The sequence below is a fragment of the Ambystoma mexicanum genome, chromosome 1p, assembly GCF_040938575.1.
Source record: "Ambystoma mexicanum isolate Mex_15411 chromosome 1p, UKY_AmexF1_1, whole genome shotgun sequence".
In the NCBI taxonomy this organism is placed as follows: Eukaryota; Metazoa; Chordata; class Amphibia; order Caudata; family Ambystomatidae; genus Ambystoma; species Ambystoma mexicanum.
In genome coordinates this window covers 6187325-6207289 of record NC_090921.1, presented here as the reverse complement: position 1 = coordinate 6207289, position 19965 = coordinate 6187325, and the positions used below count along the sequence as shown (strand labels likewise).

Genomic DNA, 19965 nt, shown 5'->3' with positions numbered 1-19965 from the left:
TGGTATCATACCCCTGTCTGCGGGGTAAGTCTGTGATAAGGTCCATAGAGACCGTGTGCCATGGTTTGGGGGGAATGGGTAGAGGTTGGAGCAAACCCAAAGGACGTCCCCTGCGTGATTTACATTGGGCACAGATCGCACAGGTGTTTACATAGTTCGCTACATCCCTTCCCATTGACGGCCACCAACACCAACATCGTAATAACTCCAAGGTACGTTGTTGCCCTGGATGTCCGTTGATGGCAGCATCATGAGACCAGGCAAGTGCCTGATTGCATACATCGCTAGTGGGGAGGAATAATTTCCCTTGAATGAATGGCAGTCCCTCCTGAAGTGTAATGTCCCATTCAGTGAGTATGTGCCGGTGTTGGCAGGTCCAATCTTTAATCGTGGTAAGCATGGTTGGGGTCGGTGTACATAGGCAGATGACATGGCCCTTTCCCAATAATGTGTCCGGAAATGTGGAAAGCAATACTCCCCCAGGAGAACGTGAAAGTGCATCCGCTTTACCATGAGCGAATGCTGGCCTATGCTTTACCACAAAATCGAATGCGGCGAAGAATAAATGCCAACGCACCTGCCTACTGTTCACACATTTCAGAGAGGCAAGATCCTGCAGGTTTTTATGATCTGTGTACACCACCGTTTGATGCTTTGCCCCCATTAGATGGTGACGCCAGGTTTGAAGTGCATCCTTAATGGCTAACAGTTCCTTTTCTGTTACGGTATAATGGGACTCGGCTGTCGAGAATTTCCGTGAATGATAAGCTATAGGATGCAAAAGCCCAGTAGTAGAACAAGGTTGAGAAAGTATGGCACCTAACTCGAAAGAGGAGGCATCCGCCTCTACAACAAACGGAATCTCCGGGTAAGGGTGTTGTAGCAAAGGGGCAGAAACAAACCTGGACTTGAGTGCCTCTAAGGCCCCTTGGTGGTCAGGTGTCCAGATGAAGGGGACATGAGGGCTGGTGAGGACGGTCAGGGGAGAAACGATGGCAGAAAAGCCGGCGATGAATCGCCTGTAAAAGTTGGCAAAGCCGAGAAACGATTGGAGTTGTTTGAGTTTGACGGGGGTAGGCCACTCCGTGATTGCACGCACTTTTGTCTGATTCATGGTCAACCCACCGGGTGTAATGTGAAAACCCAGGAACTCTACTTCTTGAGAATGAAACAAACACTTTTCGGGTTTGGCGAACAAGGCGTTTCTTTTGAGGCGAGAGAGGACTTCTCTTACATGCCCGATATGGTCATCCAGAGAGGATGAGAAGATCAAGATATCATCTAAATAGACCACCACGAATACATCAAGAATGTCAGATAATACATCATTGATGAAGCGTTGGAATGTGGCAGGAGCGTTACAGAGCCCAAAGGGCATCACGGTGTACTCAAACAACCCCTGTCGAGAACAAAAGGCCGTTTTCCACTCGTCCCCACGCCGCATGCGGATCAGATTGTACGCCCCTCTCAAGTCCAAACTTGGTAAAGATAGAGGCGGCCGTTAACTTATCTAACAGCGTAGAAATGAGTGGAATAGGATACCTGTTTTTGATGGTGATGGCATTCAACCGTCTATAGTCCACGCACGGGCGTAGATCACCTTCCTTCTTTGGCACAAAGAAAATGGGGCTAGCAGCTGGGGAACAGGAGGGACAGATATGACCTAGACGCAGAGCCTGCTGTATGTAATCCTTCAGGGCTTGTTCCTCGGAAGGTGACAACGAGTAGATCCTCCCCTTTGGTATGGGGGCATCTGGAATGAGATCAATAGGACAATTGTAGGCCCTATGCGGGGGCAAACCCTCCGTGGATGCCTTATCGAAAACCATGTGGAAATCTTGGTATTCAACAGGGATGCTAACCGAGATGGCCCCTACGGTATGTAATGTGGTAGCCTCTGCTGTGTCATCAGTGAGTCAGGAGGAGGCCATGGCGCCAAGAATTGTGGCAGGAGAAACAAGGGAGTCTGGTTCTATCAGGCAAAATGTTGACATAACTCTGACTCAAACGATACATGTCCTGTTCCCCAATTGATCAAAGGGTTATGTTGCCTCAACCAGGGGATACCTACAACGATACCGAACTGCGGTGTAGTGATGAGATCGAATGACAGGGTCTCTTTATGTGTGCCTTGTATTACCACCTCAAGAGGGGCCGTTTGATGTCTGATCGGGCCAGAAGTCAGGGACGTGCCATTGACTGCTTGTACGGGCTCAGGATGCTCCTTTTTGATTAAGTTAAGACTATGGGCTAAAGCGATGTCCATGAAGCAGCCAGTGGCCCCTGAATCGATCACAGGATAGACAGTGTGTGTGATCTCCCTGGTTGTTTTTAATAAGGCCTGCACTACTATGGGTCTGATTGGACCCTTCAGTGGGGGGTCAATGAAGGGCTCGCTGGTGCCCCCTCTCTCATGGGCGAGCCTTCTGAAAAAACGGAGTCTTGTTTCTGGGACGTCGAGGGCATTCTTTCACATAGTGCCCGTTGAGTCCGCAATAAAAGCAGGTGTTATCTGTCCTCCGACGTTCCCTTTCAGTCGGTGTTATTGGACTGCGGATCCCGCCTATTTGCATGGGTTCGGGACTGGTAGATGGAGGTGCCGGGGAAGAGTGACTAGCAAATGTCGCTTCTGCCTTCTGCTCGGATCTGCGGGCGTCTAACTGCAGTGTGAGATCAACTAGATCCGAAAAAACAGAAGTCAGAGCAGGAACCACCGACAGAGCATCTTTCATGGCATTGGACAAGCCCCGGTAGAAAACGATCGCCTTTTTTTCCTCTGGCCAGGAAGTTTCTGCGGCCAATTGGTTAAAACGGGTGATATATTCTATCAATGTTTGCCTACCCTGTGTGAGATCAAGTAATTCCAGGTCCCGTGCCTGGGCCTTGTAACGGGTATTGAATACCTTTGCCATTTCTGCGACCAGCAGATCGAAATCGTATAAGGCAGGGTGATCGTTTTCCAACAATGGATTTGCCCAAGTGGCAGCTACCCCGGACAAATGAGACAGAAGGAAAGCGGCCTTAGTGACAGAGTCGGGAAAAGCTTGAGGTTTGCATAAGAAATGTAATTTACACTGATTTATGAAGGTGCGATATTTCCGGGGTTCACCCTGGAAGCGTTCTGGAGCAGCAAGAGTGGGAGTCAACGGGAGCAACACTGGAGTGGGAACGGGGGCTGAAGTCGGGGCAGGCTGGGCTGGAGAGGCAGGACCGGGTTCGTCATCATCACCGGGCAAGGGAAAACGTGTACTCTGGAGGGCATCAAGGCGGTGGTGAATGGCAGTCGTGGCAGTGGCCATGTCGGTCCTAAGGGCCTCTAGGGCCTGCATTAACGCGGTCACAGGGTCCCCGGCGGTGGGATTCATAGTCTGAACGAACCGGGAAGGCTTCACAGTCTGTTACAAAGTTGCCGGTCGTGCAGATATGAATATCTCCGTCCCCTAGTACCACACAGGCGATTATATGTGCTACAAGTGTCGCCTCCCCCCTACCGCCGCGTCCTACCAGTGAGTTGGGAAAGTAGGAACACCTGTGCTTTCAGTTTCCAAATGTATAGCTTAAACGAGACTGTGGGCACTGACGCTACTCTTTTAAGGCATGCATATGAATGGCACTGCTGGTAGTGCAGTGCTCACGATCAGAGAACCACATCTGAGACTGGATTCTTTGTAATTTGAGTGATGAGTCCTAAAGAAGAAATCTGCATAGGTAGCACAGCAGGTTAAGTGACTTTTGCAGCGATGTTATGTGTTAAGAGCTCCGTGTAAATACTGACTTCAGAGCTAAAAACAAAAACATGGATGTGATGTGTTCTTCTTTCGAGTTTTCAACCGTAGAGATATTTCAATTTAGAAAATTTAAGAAAGTATTTTAAAGTTCCACATTTCAGAGCAGCGACTGTTCACGGATGTCAGCTTTGCACAGAAAAGAAAGGCAATTCTTAATGAACTGAGAAAGTAAGTTTTAGAATAATAAATGATAAAAAGAAGGGGACACCCGGATTTGAATCGGGGACCTCTTGATCTGCAGTCAAATGCTCTACCACAGAGCTATATCCCCAGATGACAGAGGTTCGCCTCTGCTTCTTCTTAACCATTGTTTGTGCATGAAGTCAGCACAGGAGATTGTGCAAGAAAGGGCAGCAGCACGAGTATGAGAGTGACCAGAGAGATGCTTTCCCTCCTGATGGTTTTGCACTCTACTGACCAGGGAGAGGGGGCTTTGGTTGTTTGTTTATTCAATTTGTAGAGCGCACCTGACCCGAAGGTAGCAGGGCGCAGCAAGGAAATGCAAAGCTTACAAAGTTACAGAATGGTAAACAGTATACATTGACAAATGAGATACACAAGTTAGAGCTCAGAATGTGTCGTTACAACATTTTAGCCAAATTATTTACATTGGGTTGTCGATAGTAAAGGGTAGAGAAGGGGAAAGAGGCAAGAGGTGCTATATAGGTCTATTAGGAAATGTGAGCGTAAGGAGACACGCGCTATGGGGCACTCAATATAAGGTGGGGAACAGCAGCTGTATTACTTTCTTTTCCTTCCACCATGTCCCGCTTCCTTTCCCAGTCCCTTCTCCCCCTACCCACTGGTTTGGTTTGTCCCTCTGTGATGTCACTTCTCCCCAGGGGCCCCTGTCCCATAAAGGTGCAACAGAAGGCAAATGTGTTATGTTGGTTGGCGGTATAGTGCCATTACCTCCACGTCCCGCTTCCTTGTCTCAGTACTTACCTTTGAGAGGATCTCCCTCTGCCCAGAGCCCTTTCTAAGCTCTTCTTTGTTGGCTCTGCCCCTTCTTTGGAGGTATAACCGGCCCTTATGCAGGAGGCCTCAGTTTTTCTTCGTACCACCTGGAACATGATGAGCTTCCTGGCCATGCACAGCACAAAGGGTTAAGGTTGGTAGCCCTTTGTTACAAAGTTGCCGGTCGTGCAGATATGAATACCTCCGCCCCCAAGTACCACACAGGCGATTATATGAACACTGCCTGTGCAATCCTTGAGGCCACAGGTGTGGTAGTTCGTCGAGTCTGGAGTCAGGAACTGCCGGAAGGACCCTTTGAGCGCTGTAAGGCAAGGAGGGATTAGTACAAGGCGAAATGCAATTTTACAGAGTATCTAGGAATAGAAACTAAACGTTCTTACCTATGTGTACTGTATGTGTACTGTAGGACCACCCGGAAAGGAAGGAGAGTGATTGGACCTGAGCTCGGGTTCGGATAGGTTTCCACAACCTCTGGTATGATGATGGTAAGCACTGGAGTTTGAAGTGCTTGATCAGGCGAACGCCTAGTGAGAGGTCATAGGCCCAGGTTCCAAAAATCGTGGTTCGTGGAGAAAATCCGTTAATCAGGCCGTGGTCGAGTAAACCAAGAGTTCCAGAGCTAATCAAGGCAAGTTCAGGGTTCAGAGAAAGCAATCCTTTAGGCAGACCGCTGTCGAGTGACCAAAAGTTCCTGGTAAATTCGAAGCGTAGCAATGTCCAAGAGAAAGACCAGCTGTGAAGCAACGTTTCGGTGTTTCTGAATGCATTTAAACCATTGGAGAAAATCACGTGATGCTCAACAAGGAAACGTTGAGGCGTGGGGGTCGTCACGTGATACCGATTGCGTTTGGTCTCCTCACGTGACGATCAGGTCCACACGAGCAACGGTGATTGCGGCCAAATGGGAACCTCCAATTACATTGCCAACGGAGAGAAGGGCGATAGACACCAAGCCTGCCATGGACCCCCCTGACATGACGAGTGCAATGGTGCCGCCTTGTCTGCGCACACAGAGGTAAGCATCGGGGGCTACGTAATGTGGGTGTGTCGAAACGTGAGTCTGTGGGAAACATAGGAGTTCGTAAGGTAGAGGACGTGGAAGATGTAACAGAGTCCCCCCTCAAAGGCCCACGACCTTGTGGGCAGGAGGGATGGTCCTTATGGAAGCGCGCAACAAGAAGCGGGGCCTGGACGCCCCGAGATGGAACCCAAGAGCGCTCCTCCGGACCGTAGCCCAACCAGTCCACGAGGTATTGGAGCCGACCTCTGTGCAGACGGGAACCCAAAATGGCACTGACCTCAAAGACATCGGGTGTGGAGACTGAAACAGGAGCAGGTGGAGTATGGACCCGGGTAGGGGCAAGGTATGGTTTAAGGAGGGAAGTATGAAAAACCGGGTGTATACGCCAAGCAGATGGAATAGCAAGGCGCAAGGCTACAGGGTTCAGGACTTTAGCAATTCTGTAGGGGCCGACAAAGCGGGGCAGAAGTTTGCGACAGCCAGGGATGTGTACATGGCGAGTTGACAACCAAACACGGTCCCCTACATGATACACAGGTGCTACTGCTCGTTTCCTGTCTGCCTTCTTCTTCATAGCTGTCTGTGCCTCACGGAGATGGATCATGGTTTGGGCATGAACCTCAGTTAGATCGAGGGCACAAGCAGTAGCAGCAGGGGTGGCAGAAGGAAAGTTCGGAAGTAGAAGGGTGCGTGGGTGTTGGCCATACATGGAATAGAAAGGAGAAAAGCCGGTGGCCGAGTGCCATGCATTATTGTAGGCAAATTCAGCGAGATGTAGCAGATCGAACCAGGAGTCTTGATACTGAAGGGTCAGGCAGCGCAAAAACTGTTCTAGAGCCTGATTCACCCTTTCCGTCTGTCCATTACTTTCCGGGTGATAGGCCGAGGAGAAGCGGGCATCAATACCCAGGAGCTTGGTCAGAGAACGCCAAAAACAGGACGTGAATTGTGCTCCACGGTCTGATATGATGACTTGTGGGAGGCCGAAAAGACAAAAGACAGACCTAAAAAACAAACGGGCCAAGGTCGGGGCTGATGGCACGCCAGTGCAGGGAATGAAACGGGCCATTTTAGTATAAGAATCAACGATGACCCAGATGGTATCATACCCCTGTCTGCGGGGTAAGTCTGTGATAAGGTCCATAGAGATCGTGTGCCATGGTTTGGGGGGAATGGGTAGAGGTTGGAGCAAACCCAAAGGACGTCCCCTGCGTGATTTACATTGGGCACAGATCGCACAGGTGTTTACATAGTTCGCTACATCCCTTCCCATTGACGGCCACCAACACCAACGTCGTAATAACTCCAAGGTACGTTGTTGCCCTGGATGTCCGTTGATGGCAGCATCATGAGACCAGGCAAGTGCCTGATTGCATACATCGCTAGTGGGGAGGAATAATTTCCCTTGAATGAATGGCAGTCCCTCCTGAAGTGTAATGTCCCATTCAGTGAGTATGTGCCGGTGTTGGCAGGTCCAATCTTTAATCGTGGTAAGCATGGTTGGGGTCGGTGTACATAGGCAGATGACATGGCCCTTTCCCAATAATGTGTCCGGAAATGTGGAAAGCAATACTCCCCCAGGAGAACGTGAAAGTGCATCCGCTTTACCATGAGCGAATGCTGGCCTATGCTTTACCACAAAATCGAATGCGGCGAAGAATAAATGCCAACGCACCTGCCTACTGTTCACACATTTCAGAGAGGCAAGATCCTGCAGGTTTTTATGATCTGTGTACACCACCGTTTGATGCTTTGCCCCCATTAGATGGTGACGCCAGGTTTGAAGTGCATCCTTAATGGCTAACAGTTCCTTTTCTGTTACGGTATAATGGGACTCGGCTGTCGAGAATTTCCGTGAATGATAAGCTATAGGATGCAAAAGCCCAGTAGCAGAACAAGGTTGAGAAAGTATGGCACCTAACGCGAAAGAGGAGGCATCCGCCTCTACAACAAACGGAATCTCCGGGTAAGGGTGTTGTAGCACAGGGGCAGAAACAAACCTGGACTTGAGTGCCTCTAAGGCCCCTTGGTGGTCAGGTGTCCAGATGAAGGGGACATGAGGGCTGGTGAGGGCGGTCAGGGGAGAAACGATGGCAGAAAAGCCGGCGATGAATCGCCTGTAAAAGTTGGCAAAGCCGAGAAACGATTGGAGTTGTTTGAGTTTGACGGGGGTAGGCCACTCCGTGATTGCACGCACTTTTGTCTGATTCATGGTCAACCCACCGGGTGTAATGTGAAAACCCAGGAACTCTACTTCTTGAGAATGAAACAAACACTTTTCGGGTTTGGCGAACAAGGCGTTTCTTTTGAGGCGAGAGAGGACTTCTCTTACATGCCCGATATGGTCATCCAGAGAGGATGAGAAGATCAAGATATCATCTAAATAGACCACCACGAATACATCAAGAATGTCAGATAATACATCATTGATGAAGCGTTGGAATGTGGCAGGAGCGTTACAGAGCCCAAAGGGCATCACGGTGTACTCAAACAACCCCTGTCGAGAACAAAAGGCCGTTTTCCACTCGTCCCCACGCCGCATGCGGATCAGATTGTACGCCCCTCTCAAGTCCAAACTTGGTAAAGATAGAGGCGGCCGTTAACTTATCTAACAGCGTAGAAATGAGTGGAATAGGATACCTGTTTTTGATGGAGATGGCATTCAACCGTCTATAGTCCACGCACGGGCATAGATCACCTTCCTTCTTTGGCACAAAGAAAATGGGGCTAGCAGCTGGGGAACAGGAGGGACAGATATGACCTAGACGCAGAGCCTGCTGTATGTAATCCTTCAGGGCTTGTTCCTCGGAAGGTGACAACGAGTAGATCCTCCCCTTTGGTATGGGGGCATCTGGAATGAGATCAATAGGACAATTGTAGGCCCTATGCGGGGGCAAACCCTCCGTGGATGCCTTATCGAAAACCATGTGGAAATCTTGGTATTCAACAGGGATGCTAACCGAGATGGCCCCTACGATATGTAATGTGGTAGCCTCTGCTGTGTCATCAGTGAGTCGGGAGGAGGCCATGGCGCCAAGAATTGTGGCAGGAGAAACAAGGGAGTCTGGTTCTATCAGGCAAAAATGTTGACATAACTCTGACTCAAACGATACATGTCCTGTTCCCCAATTGATCAAAGGGTTATGTTGCCTCAACCAGGGGATACCTACAACGATACCGAACTGCGGTGTAGTGATGAGATCGAATGACAGGGTCTCTTTATGTGTGCCTTGTATTACCACCTCAAGAGGGGCCGTTTGATGTCTGATCGGGCCAGAAGTCAGGGACGTGCCATTGACTGCTTGTACGGGCTCAGGATGCTCCTTTTTGATTAAGTTAAGACTATGGGCTAAAGCGATGTCCATGAAGCAGCCAGTGGCCCCTGAATCGATCACAGGATAGACAGTGTGTGTGATCTCCCTGGTTGGTTTTAATAAGGCCTGCACTACTATGGGTCTGATTGGACCAAAGGCGGGTTCAGTGGGGGTCAATGAAGGGCTCGCTGGTGCCCCCTCTCTCATGGGCGAGCCTTCCGAAAAAACGGAGTCTTGTTTCTGGGACGTCGAGGGCATTCTTTCACATAGTGCCCGTTGAGTCCGCAATAAAAGCAGGTGTTATCTGTCCTCCGACGTTCCCTTTCAGTCGGTGTTATTGGACTGCGGATCCCGCCTATTTGCATGGGTTCGGGACTGGTAGATGGAGGTGCCGGGGAAGAGTGACTAGCAAATGTCGCTTCTGCCTTCTGCTCGGATCTGCGGGCGTCTAACTGCAGTGTGAGATCAACTAGATCCGAAAAAACAGAAGTCAGAGCAGGAACCACCGACAGAGCATCTTTCATGGCATTGGACAAGCCCCGGTAGAAAACGATCGCCTTTTTTTCCTCTGGCCAGGAAGTTTCTGTGGCCAGTTGGTTAAAACGGGTGATATATTCTATCAATGTTTGCCTACCCTGTGTGAGATCAAGTAATTCCAGGTCCCGTGCCTGGGCCTTGTAACGGGTATTGAATACCTTTGCCATTTCTGCGACCAGCAGATCGAAATCGTGTAAGGCAGGGTGATCGTTTTCCAACAATGGATTTGCCCAAGTGGCAGCTACCCCGGACAAATGAGACAGAAGGAAAGCGGCCTTAGTGACAGAGTCGGGAAAAGCTTGAGGTTTGCATAAGAAATGTAATTTACACTGATTTATGAAGGTGCGATATTTCCGGGGTTCACCCTGGAAGCGTTCTGGAGCAGCAAGAGGGGGAGTCAACGGGAGCAACACTGGAGTGGGAACGGGGGCTGAAGTCGGGGCAGGCTGGGCTGGAGAGGCAGGACCGGGTTCGTCATCATCACCGGGCAAGGGAAAACGTGTACTCTGGAGGGCATCAAGGCGGTGGTGAATGGCAGTCGTGGCAGTGGCCATGTCGGTCCTAAGGGCCTCTAGGGCCTGCATTAACGCAGTCACAGGGTCCCCGGCGGAGGGATTCATAGTCTGAACGAACCGGGAAGGCTTCACAGTCTGTTACAAAGTTGCCGGTCGTGCAGATATGAATATCTCCGTCCCCTAGTACCACACAGGCGATTATATGTGCTACAAGTGTCGCCTCCCCCCTACCGCCGCGTCCTACCAGTGAGTTGGGAAAGTAGGAACACCTGTGCTTTCAGTTTCCAAATGTATAGCTTAAACGAGACTGTGGGCACTGACGCTACTCTTTTAAGGCATGCATATGAATGGCACTGCTGGTAGTGCAGTGCTCACGATCAGAGAACCACATCTGAGACTGGATTCTTTGTAATTTGAGTGATGAGTCCTAAAGAAGAAATCTGCATAGGTAGCACAGCAGGTTAAGTGACTTTTGCAGCGATGTTATGTGTTAAGAGCTCCGTGTAAATACTGACTTCAGCTCTAAAAACAAAAACATGGATGTGATGTGTTCTTCTTTCGAGTTTTCAACCGTAGAGATATTTCAATTTAGAAAATTTAAGAAATTATTTTAAAGTTCCACATTTCAGAGCAGCGACTGTTCACGGATGTCAGCTTTGCACAGAAAAGAAAGGCAATTCTTAATGAACTGAGAAAGTAAGTTTTAGAATAATAAATGATAAAAAGAAGGGGACACCCGGATTTGAACCGGGGACCTCTTGATCTGCAGTCAAATGCTCTACCACTGAGCTATATCCCCAGATGACAGAGGTGCGCCTCTGCTTCTTCTTAACCATTGTTTGTGCATGAAGTCAGCACAGGAGATTGTGCAAGAAAGGGCAGCAGCACGAGTATGAGAGTGACCAGAGAGATGCTTTCCCTCCTGATGGTTTTGCACTCTACTGGCCAGGGAGAGGGGGCTTTTGGTTGTTTGTTTATTCAATTTGTAGAGCGCACCTGACCCGAAGGTAGCAGGGCGCAGCAAGGAAATGCAAAGCTTACAAAGTTACAGAATGGTAAACAGTATACATTGACAAATGAGATACACAAGTTAGAGCTCAGAATGTGTCGTTACAACATTTTAGCCAAATTATTTACATTGGGATGTCGATAGTAAAGGGTAGAGAAGGGGAAAGAGGCAAGAGGTGCTATATAGGTCTATTAGGAAATGTGAGCGTAAGGAGACACGCGCTATGGGGCACTCAATATAAGGTGGGGAACAGCAGCTGTATTACTTTCTTTTCCTTCCACCATGTCCCGCTTCCTTTCCCAGTCCCTTCTCCCCCTACCCACTGGTTTGGTTTGTCCCTCTGTGATGTCACTTCCCCCCAGGGGCCCCTGTCCCATAAAGGCGCAACAGAAGGCAAATGTGTTATGTTGGTTGGCGGTATAGTGCCATTACCTCCACGTCCCGCTTCCTTGTCTCAGTACTTACCTTTGAGAGGATCTCCCTCTGCCCAGAGCCCTTTCTAAGCTCTTCTTTGTTGGCTCTGCCCCTTCTCTGGAGGTATAACCGGCCCTTATGCAGGAGGCCTCAGTTTTTCTTCGTACCACCTGGAACATGATGAGCTTCCTGGCCATGCACAGCACAAAGGGTTAAGGTTGGTAGCCCTTTGTTACAAAGTTGCCGGTCGTGCAGATATGAATACCTCCGCCCCCAAGTACCACACAGGCGATTATATGAACACTGCCTGTGCAATCCTTGAGGCCACAGGTGTGGTAGTTCGTCGAGTCTGGAGTCAGGAACTGCCGGAAGGACCCTTTGAGCGCTGTAAGGCAAGGAGGGATTAGTACAAGGCGAAATGCAATTTTACAGAGTATCTAGGAATAGAAACTAAACGTTCTTACCTATGTGTACTGTATGTGTACTGTAGGACCACCCGGAAAGGAAGGAGAGTGATTGGACCTGAGCTCGGGTTCGGATAGGTTTCCACAACCTCTGGTATGATGATGGTAAGCACTGGAGTTTGAAGTGCTTGATCAGGCGAACGCCTAGTGAGAGGTCATAGGCCCAGGTTCCAAAAATCGTGGTTCGTGGAGAAAATCCGTTAATCAGGCCGTGGTCGAGTAAACCAAGAGTTCCAGAGCTAATCAAGGCAAGTTCAGGGTTCAGAGAAAGCAATCCTTTAGGCAGACCGCTGTCGAGTGACCAAAAGTTCCTGGTAAATTCGAAGCGTAGCAATGTCCAAGAGAAAGACCAGCTGTGAAGCAACGTTTCGGTGTTTCTGAATGCATTTAAACCATTGGAGAAAATCACGTGATGCTCAACAAGGAAACGTTGAGGCGTGGGGGTCGTCACGTGATACCGATTGCGTTTGGTCTCCTCACGTGACGATCAGGTCCACACGAGCAACGGTGATTGCGGCCAAATGGGAACCTCCAATTACATTGCCAACGGAGAGAAGGGCGATAGACACCAAGCCTGCCATGGACCCCCCTGACATGACGAGTGCAATGGTGCCGCCTTGTCTGCGCACCCAGAGGTAAGCATCGGGGGCTACGTAATGTGGGTGTGTCGAAACGTGAGTCTGTGGGAAACATAGGAGTTCGTAAGGTAGAGGACGTGGAAGATGTAACAGAGTCCCCCCTCAAAGGCCCACGACCTTGTGGGCAGGAGGGATGGTCCTTATGGAAGCGCGCAACAAGAAGCGGGGCCTGGACGCCCCGAGATGGAACCCAAGAGCGCTCCTCCGGACCGTAGCCCAACCAGTCCACGAGGTATTGGAGCCGACCTCTGTGCAGACGGGAACCCAAAATGGCACTGACCTCAAAGACATCGGGTGTGGAGACTGAAACAGGAGCAGGTGGAGTATGGACCCGGGTAGGGGCAAGGTATGGTTTAAGGAGGGAAGTATGAAAAACCGGGTGTATACGCCAAGCAGATGGAATAGCAAGGCGCAAGGCTACAGGGTTCAGGACTTTAGCAATTCTGTAGGGGCCGACAAAGCGGGGCAGAAGTTTGCGACAGCCAGGGATGTGTACATGGCGAGTTGACAACCAAACACGGTCCCCTACATGATACACAGGTGCTACTGCTCGTTTCCTGTCTGCCTTCTTCTTCATAGCTGTCTGTGCCTCACGGAGATGGATCATGGTTTGGGCATGAACCTCAGTTAGATCGCGGGCACAAGCAGTAGCAGCAGGGGTGGCAGAAGGAAAGTCCGGAAGTAGAAGGGTGCGTGGGTGTTGGCCATACATGGAATAGAAAGGAGAAAAGCCGGTGGCCGAGTGCCATGCATTATTGTAGGCAAATTCAGCGAGATGGAGCAGATCGAACCAGGAGTCTTGATACTGAAGGGTCAGGCAGCGCAAAAACTGTTCTAGAGCCTGATTCACCCTTTCCGTCTGTCCATTACTTTCCGGGTGATAGGCCGAGGAGAAGCGGGCATCAATACCCAGGAGCTTGGTCAGAGAACGCCAAAAACAGGACGTGAATTGTGCTCCACGTCTGATATGATGACTTGTGGGAGGCCGAAAAGACAAAAGACAGACCTAAAAAACAAACGGGCCAAGGTCGGGGCTGATGGCACGCCAGTGCAGGGAATGAAACGGGCCATTTTAGTATAAGAATCAACGATGACCCAGATGGTATCATACCCCTGTCTGCGGGGTAAGTCTGTGATAAGGTCCATAGAGACCGTGTGCCATGGTTTGGGGGGAATGGGTAGAGGTTGGAGCAAACCCAAAGGACGTCCCCTGCGTGATTTACATTGGGCACAGATCGCACAGGTGTTTACATAGTTTGCTACATCCCTTCCCATTGACGGCCACCAACACCAACGTCGTAATAACTCCAAGGTACGTTGTTGCCCTGGATGTCCGTTGATGGCAGCATCATGAGACCAGGCAAGTGCCTGATTGCATACATCGCTAGTGGGGAGGAATAATTTCCCTTGAATGAATGGCAGTCCCTCCTGAAGTGTAATGTCCCATTCAGTGAGTATGTGCCGGTGTTGGCAGGTCCAATCTTTAATCGTGGTAAGCATGGTTGGGGTCGGTGTACATAGGCAGATGACATGGCCCTTTCCCAATAATGTGTCCGGAAATGTGGAAAGCAATACTCCCCCAGGAGAACGTGAAAGTGCATCCGCTTTACCATGAGCGAATGCTGGCCTATGCTTTACCACAAAATCGAATGCGGCGAAGAATAAATGCCAACGCACCTGCCTACTGTTCACACATTTCAGAGAGGCAAGATCCTGCAGGTTTTTATGATCTGTGTACACCACCGTTTGATGCTTTGCCCCCATTAGATGGTGACGCCAGGTTTGAAGTGCATCCTCAATGGCTAACAGTTCCTTTTCTGTTACGGTATAATGGGACTCGGCTGTCGAGAATTTCCGTGAATGATAAGCTATAGGATGCAAAAGCCCAGTAGCAGAACAAGGTTGAGAAAGTATGGCACCTAACGCGAAAGAGGAGGCATCCGCCTCTACAACAAACGGAATCTCCGGGTAAGGGTGTTGTAGCACAGGGGCAGAAACAAACCTGGACTTGAGTGCCTCTAAGGCCCCTTGGTGGTCAGGTGTCCAGATGAAGGGGACATGAGGGCTGGTGAGGGCGGTCAGGGGAGAAACGATGGCAGAAAAGCCGGCGATGAATCGCCTGTAAAAGTTGGCAAAGCCGAGAAACGATTGGAGTTGTTTGAGTTTGACGGGGGTAGGCCACTCCGTGATTGCACGCACTTTTGTCTGATTCATGGTCAACCCACCGGGTGTAATGTGAAAACCCAGGAACTCTACTTCTTGAGAATGAAACAAACACTTTTCGGGTTTGGCGAACAAGGCGTTTCTTTTGAGGCGAGAGAGGACTTCTCTTACATGCCCGATATGGTCATCCAGAGAGGATGAGAAGATCAAGATATCATCTAAATAGACCACCACGAATACATCAAGAATGTCAGATAATACATCATTGATGAAGCGTTGGAATGTGGCAGGAGCGTTACAGAGCCCAAAGGGCATCACGGTGTACTCAAACAACCCCTGTCGAGAACAAAAGGCCGTTTTCCACTCGTCCCCACGCCGCATGCGGATCAGATTGTACGCCCCTCTCAAGTCCAAACTTGGTAAAGATAGAGGCGGCCGTTAACTTATCTAACAGCGTAGAAATGAGTGGAATAGGATACCTGTTTTTGATGGAGATGGCATTCAACCGTCTATAGTCCACGCACGGGCGTAGATCACCTTCCTTCTTTGGCACAAAGAAAATGGGGCTAGCAGCTGGGGAACAGGAGGGACAGATATGACCTAGACGCAGAGCCTGCTGTATGTAATCCTTCAGGGCTTGTTCCTCGGAAGGTGACAACGAGTAGATCCTCCCCTTTGGTATGGGGGCATCTGGAATGAGATCAATAGGACAATTGTAGGCCCTATGCGGGGGCAAACCCTCCGTGGATGCCTTATCGAAAACCATGTGGAAATCTTGGTATTCAACAGGGAGGCTAACCGAGATGGCCCCTACGGTATGTAATGTGGTAGCCTCTGCTGTGTCATCAGTGAGTCGGGAGGAGGCCATGGCGCCAAGAATTGTGGCAGGAGAAACAAGGGAGTCTGGTTCTATCAGGCAAAAATGTTGACATAACTCTGACTCAAACGATACATGTCCTGTTCCCCAATTGATCAAAGGGTTATGTTGCCTCAACCAGGGGATACCTACAACGATACCGAACTGCGGTGTAGTGATGAGATCGAATGACAGGGTCTCTTTATGTGTGCCTTGTATTACCACCTCAAGAGGGGCCGTTTGATGTCTGATCAGGCCAGAAGTCAGGGACGTGCCATTGACTGTTTGTACGGGCTCAGGATGCTCCTTTTTGATTAAGTTAAGACTATGGGCTAAAGCGATGTCCATGAAGCAGCCAGTGGCCCCTGAATCGATCACAGGATAGACAGTGTGGGTGATCTCCCTGGTTGGTTTTAATAAGGCCTGCACTACTATGGGTCTGATTGGACCAAAGGCGGGTTCAGTGGGGGTCAATGAAGGGCTCGCTGGTGCCCCCTCTCTCATGGGCGAGCCTTCTGAAAAAACGGAGTCTTGTTTCTGGGACGTCGAGGGCATTCTTTCACATAGTGCCCGTTGAGTCCGCAATAAAAGCAGGTGTTATCTGTCCTCCGATGTTCCCTTTCAGTCGGTGTTATTGGACTGCGGATCCCGCCTATTTGCATGGGTTCAGGACTGGTAGATGGAGGTGCCGGGGAAGAGTGACTAGCAAATGTCGCTTCTGCCTTCTGCTCGGATCTGCGGGCGTCTAACTGCAGTGTGAGATCAACTAGATCCGAAAAAACAGAAGTCAGAGCAGGAACCACCGACAGAGCATCTTTCATGGCATTGGACAAGCCCCGGTAGAAAACGATCGCCTTTTTTTCCTCTGGCCAGGAAGTTTCTGTGGCCAATTGGTTAAAACGGGTGATATATTCTATCAATGTTTGCCTACCCTGTGTGAGATCAAGTAATTCCAGGTCCCGTGCCTGGGCCTTGTAACGGGTATTGAATACCTTTGCCATTTCTGCGACCAGCAGATCGAAATCGTATAAGGCAGGGTGATCGTTTTCCAACAATGGATTTGCCCAAGTGGCAGCTACCCCGGACAAATGAGACAGAAGGAAAGCGGCCTTAGTGACAGAGTCGGGAAAAGCTTGAGGTTTGCATAAGAAATGTAATTTACACTGATTTATGAAGGTGCGATATTTCCGGGGTTCACCCTGGAAGCGTTCTGGAGCAGCAAGAGGGGGAGTCAACGGGAGCAACACTGGAGTGGGAACGGGGGCTGAAGTCGGGGCAGGCTGGGCTGGAGAGGCAGGACCGGGTTCGTCATCATCACCGGGCAAGGGAAAACGTGTACTCTGGAGGGCATCAAGGCGGTGGTGAATGGCAGTCGTGGCAGTGGCCATGTCGGTCCTAAGGGCCTCTAGGGCCTGCATTAACGCGGTCACAGGGTCCCCGGCGGAGGGATTCATAGTCTGAACGAACCGGGAAGGCTTCACAGTCTGTTACAAAGTTGCCGGTCGTGCAGATATGAATATCTCCGTCCCCTAGTACCATGTGCTACAAGTGTCGCCTCCCCCCTACCGCCGCGTCCTACCAGTGAGTTGGGAAAGTAGGAACACCTGTGCTTTCAGTTTCCAAATGTATAGCTTAAACGAGACTGTGGGCACTGACGCTACTCTTTTAAGGCATGCATATGAATGGCACTGCTGGTAGTGCAGTGCTCACGATCAGAGAACCACATCTGAGACTGGATTCTTTGTAATTTGAGTGATGAGTCCTAAAGAAGAAATCTGCATAGGTAGCACAGCAGGTTAAGTGACTTTTGCAGCGATGTTATGTGTTAAGAGCTCCGTGTAAATACTGACTTCAGAGCTAAAAACAAAAACATGGATGTGATGTGTTCTTCTTTCGAGTTTTCAACCGTAGAGATATTTCAATTTAGAAAATTTAAGAAATTATTTTAAAGTTCCACATTTCAGAGCAGCGACTGTTCACGGATGTCAGCTTTGCACAGAAAAGAAAGGCAATTCTTAATGAACTGAGAAAGTAAGTTTTAGAATAATAAATGATAAAAAGAAGGGGACACCCGGATTTGAACCGGGGACCTCTTGATCTGCAGTCAAATGCTCTACCACTGACCTATATCCCCAGATGACAGAGGTGCGCCTCTGCTTCTTCCTAACCATTGTTTGTGCATGAAGTCAGCACAGGAGATTGTGCAAGAAAGGGCAGCAGCACGAGTATGAGAGTGACCAGAGAGATGCTTTCCCTCCTGATGGTTTTGCACTCTACTGACCAGGGAGAGGGGGCTTTGGTTGTTTGTTTATTCAATTTGTAGAGCGCACCTGACCCGAAGGTAGCAGGGCGCAGCAAGGAAATGCAAAGCTTACAAAGTTACAGAATGGTAAACAGTATACATTGACAAATGAGATACACAAGTTAGAGCTCAGAATGTGTCGTTACAACATTTTAGCCAAATTATTTACATTGGGTTGTCGATAGTAAAGGGTAGAGAAGGGGAAAGAGGCAAGAGGTGCTATATAGGTCTATTAGGAAATGTGAGCGTAAGGAGACACGCGCTATGGGGCACTCAATATAAGGTGGGGAACAGCAGCTGTATTACTTTCTTTTCCTTCCACCATGTCCCGCTTCCTTTCCCAGTCCCTTCTCCCCCTACCCACTGGTTTGGTTTGTCCCTCTGTGATGTCACTTCCCCCCAGGGGCCCCTGTCCCATAAAGGCGCAACAGAAGGCAAATGTGTTATGTTGGTTGGCGGTATAGTGCCATTACCTCCACGTCCCGCTTCCTTGTCTCAGTACTTACCTTTGAGAGGATCTCCCTCTGCCCAGAGCCCTTTCTAAGCTCTTCTTTGTTGGCTCTGCCCCTTCTCTGGAGGTATAACCGGCCCTTATGCAGGAGGCCTCAGTTTTTCTTCGTACCACCTGGAACATGATGAGCTTCCTGGCCATGCACAGCACAAAGGGTTAAGGTTGGTAGCCCTTTGTTACAAAGTTGCCGGTCGTGCAGATATGAATACCTCCGTCCCCAAGTACCACACAGGCGATTATATGAACACTGCCTGTGCAATCCTTGAGGCCACAGGTGTGGTAGTTCGTCGAGTCTGGAGTCAGGAACTGCCGGAAGGACCCTTTGAGCGCTGTAAGGCAAGGAGGGATTAGTACAAGGCGAAATGCAATTTTACAGAGTATCTAGGAATAGAAACTAAACGTTCTTACCTATGTGTACTGTATGTGTACTGTAGGACCACCCGGAAAGGAAGGAGAGTGATTGGACCTGAGCTCGGGTTCGGATAGGTTGCCACAACCTCTGGTATGATGATGGTAAGCACTGGAGTTTGAAGTGCTTGATCAGGCGAACGCCTAGTGAGAGGTCATAGGCCCAGGTTCCAAAAATCGTGGTTCGTGGAGAAAATCCGTTAATCAGGCCGTGGTCGAGTAAACCAAGAGTTCCAGAGCTAATCAAGGCAAGTTCAGGGTTCAGAGAAAGCAATCCTTTAGGCAGACCGCTGTCGAGTGACCAAAAGTTCCTGGTAAATTCGAAGCGTAGCAATGTCCAAGAGAAAGACCAGCTGTGAAGCAACGTTTCGGTGTTTCTGAATGCATTTAAACCATTGGAGAAAATCACGTGATGCTCAACAAGGAAACGTTGAGGCGTGGGGGTCGTCACGTGATACCGATTGCGTTTGGTCTCCTCACGTGACGATCAGGTCCACACGAGCAACGGTGATTGCGGCCAAATGGGAACCTCCAATTACATTGCCAACGGAGAGAAGGGCGATAGACACCAAGCCTGCCATGGACCCCCCTGACATGACGAGTGCAATGGTGCCGCCTTGTCTGCGCACCCAGAGGTAAGCATCGGGGGCTACGTAATGTGGGTGTGTCGAAACGTGAGTCTGTGGGAAACATAGGAGTTCGTAAGGTAGAGGACGTGGAAGATGTAACAGAGTCCCCCCCCAAAGGCCCACGACCTTGTGGGCAGGAGGGATGGTCCTTATGGAAGCGCGCAACAAGAAGCGGGGCCTGGACGCCCCGAGATGGAACCCAAGAGCGCTCCTCCGGACCGTAGCCCAACCAGTCCACGAGGTATTGGAGCCGACCTCTGTGCAGACGGGAACCCAAAATGGCACTGACCTCAAAGACATCGGGTGTGGAGACTGAAACAGGAGCAGGTGGAGTATGGACCCGGGTAGGGGCAAGGTATGGTTTAAGGAGGGAAGTATGAAAAACCGGGTGTATACGCCAAGCAGATGGAATAGCAAG

The 19965-nt window shown here is 49.8% G+C and overlaps 2 non-coding genes across 2 annotated transcripts; both read right to left on the bottom strand.

Annotated features, from left to right (window-relative positions):
* Positions 1–10880: 10880 nt before the first annotated feature.
* On the bottom strand, positions 10881–10952 carry TRNAC-GCA (transfer RNA cysteine (anticodon GCA)). The gene has a single exon. It is a non-coding gene; the product is annotated as a tRNA-Cys (tRNA).
* Positions 10953–17759: 6807 nt separating this feature from the next.
* Positions 17760–17831, bottom strand: TRNAC-GCA (transfer RNA cysteine (anticodon GCA)). The gene has a single exon. It is a non-coding gene; the product is annotated as a tRNA-Cys (tRNA).
* Between the last annotated feature and the right edge of the window lie 2134 nt (positions 17832–19965).